This window comes from Ascaphus truei, chromosome 18 (genome assembly GCF_040206685.1).
Source record: "Ascaphus truei isolate aAscTru1 chromosome 18, aAscTru1.hap1, whole genome shotgun sequence".
Taxonomy (NCBI): Eukaryota; Metazoa; Chordata; class Amphibia; order Anura; family Ascaphidae; genus Ascaphus; species Ascaphus truei.
In genome coordinates this window covers 1,329,079-1,331,662 of record NC_134500.1, presented here as the reverse complement: position 1 = coordinate 1,331,662, position 2,584 = coordinate 1,329,079, and the positions used below count along the sequence as shown (strand labels likewise).

General features: G+C 42.8%; 1 non-coding gene across 1 annotated transcript; it reads right to left on the bottom strand.

The window, feature by feature from the left end:
• Positions 1 to 2,449: 2,449 nt before the first annotated feature.
• Positions 2,450 to 2,522, bottom strand: TRNAR-UCG (transfer RNA arginine (anticodon UCG)). The gene has a single exon. It is a non-coding gene; the product is annotated as a tRNA-Arg (tRNA).
• Positions 2,523 to 2,584: the final 62 nt, after the last annotated feature.

Below are 2,584 nucleotides of genomic sequence, written 5' to 3'. Positions count from 1 at the left end.
GTAAGATGGGATTTTTGGATGAAGAATTAAGAAAAGGTTACAGACAAGAAGCCTTAACTCTAAATGCAGCGATGGAGAACATGACACGCATTTATCTGACAAGGTAACAGGTGTAAGTGTCATATGGAGCAGCTTTCCACCCACATAAGGAATAGCTGGTAACTCCTGTGCTGCTAGCCGGCGCTGCAGCACATCGCTCCGCGCAAGTGAATACGCCGTTAAGGATTCTTCTGGTGTTGGAAGGTGTCTTCTGCATAGCAATGCCTAGAACATATGGGCCTTAATCATAACATATTGCCTTGGATGCACTGTAGAGATAATCAGACTGATTTTACTTTCTCGGACATAGTGGATGCACTGGTCAAGGTAAACCAGTTTTGGAAATGCAAAGTGACCCATAAGTAGCAGTCAGTCTGACAAAAACCGAGAGGAAGTTAAATGGAAAGATATAGTGGTGTATATATTATTACGCTCCATTCATTTGTGCCATGTAACACTTCTATGTCTACGCTGTATTTGTGCCTTCCCTGTCGTTGTAATAATAATATTATCTGCTTTCTCGAGATGATTTCTGTGTTTGCCTCTCAGGTTTCAGGCACTGGAAAAAGAACTTCAAAGTGCAGAGTGGGAGGCTGGACGGGCTGAGAAACAGCAATGGGAAGCTCAGGAAACCCAATCAGAGCTTCTTCGTCAGAACTGGCAGCTGCTAAACACCCTCCAGCAGCTCCGAGGGTCCATGGAAAAACAAGGAGAGCGCAAGGAAAGGGCGAGCAGGGCCCCCCCGCAGTGTACAAGTGGGAAATGTGTGGGGTTTCCACACAGGCGCCATCATCTCTCATTTATTTAACTCCAACTTATTCTCAGGCTTCCTTAACACTGGCAAAGCACCAACTGGTCAATTCCCAGGTTACTGAGGAACAATCTGTAGAAACGCAGAACAATCCGTGCACGTGTACCACAGGATGAGAGAGCCTTAATCACACAGGAGAGAAGGGTTGGGATCAGCTCCTGTGCCTTTCTGGATGGGGTTTTCTTAGTGAATAAACACTTTATGCCTGATTATCTCATTATGTGTACATTTGAATCAATTGCAAATAAGACTAATATACCAGTACTTTACAGTATATAATATGCTATGGTAACATCTGTCAAATACTTTGTTATCTTTCAATAATAAATCAGAAATAGCCGCAGCTTGAGAAAGGGTTAGGTATCTCTCAGGTGTCAGCCCTTGTGCGCATTAGTTTGTATTATTTTCTATCTCTATTATCTTTAGAATTTGATTGTATTCCATTGCATTGTATTTGGGATTTTCTGTTCTGTTTGCAATTCTTACATTGCAGACTGGGAGAGTTTCTTCCCATTACAGCTGTTTGATGGTTTTCTATGGGTACCATTATTGGGGAAGTGGCGCCTAACTTTTGCTTTATTATGCCCTTCAGTATTTTTTTTTATATATACGGATTGCACCAACAAATCTGTTTATTATCCAGCAACACAGTGAACTTATTCAATATGGTAAGAAAATGGGTAACACACAATAACAACGCAGCAATATCCATGCACTTGATCAGAAGTGAATGCACAGCTATTAATGTCCTGTACTCCTCAGGACATCACACAGGGGGAACTAATATTCTTGGCCAATTAGTGGCCTATGCAGAGAGCAGCGAATTTTAAAATTGGCGAGTTTAATAAAAAGTAGCTTTTTTGGAGAGTTTTATTCTCCATATGCAGAAATGTGCGAATTCTGCTATGTTTAACATGAATGCGTGTGGCGAGTTTAAATTGGCGAGATGCGCGCTGCAGAAATGTGTTAAAAAAAATTCGCGCCTTTTTTTTTCCCTTTGCAATGGCCGCGAGCGGCAGCTTCTTGCCAACTTTTCCTGGCGAGGCAAAAAGGAGACAATGGCGCGAACAGCCGCTAGATGCCGTTCGCGCCTCTCTGCATTAGGATATTTTTAAAACTGGCGAGATTGAGGTTCTCGCCAGCCGCGAGGCGAGTTTTAGAAATAGAAAAAAAAAATTGGCGCGTTTTTCGTAACTCGCCATTTTCTGCTGTTTTCTGCACAATTTTCTCCAAAAAATGGCGAGTTTTGAAATAGCGCTGCTCTCTGCATAGGCCCCTAGGTCTCTTATTGATGAACTTGTTTTCCTGTTTCGGGTATGCTGCCTATTATTCAAAAGAATACCAGAAGCCCCGCACATTGGGAGCAGAGAGAGAGGCCCAAAAAGGCAGAATTCTGCTTTCTCTTCCTGTTACTTTACTACAAGTAACACTGGTACAGTACACAGTCATTCTGAATAGCCCAATTCTACCCCTGTACAAAACATAAGGCCCGGGTAATAAAAGAAATACAAGATTGAAATGTGGATATTAGCTTAATCAGAATATTTTATTAATGATTATTAGGCTATTATGTAAATAGAGAGAGGGGAGAAAAAGAACCGACCGCGGCAGGACTCGAACCTGCAATCTTCTGATCCGAAGTCAGACGCCTTATCCATTAGGCCACGCGGCCGTCTGCCAGAGATGGGCGAGAATCTTCTCATGACTCTTGCCTCCTGCCGGAAAGCGGCGCCA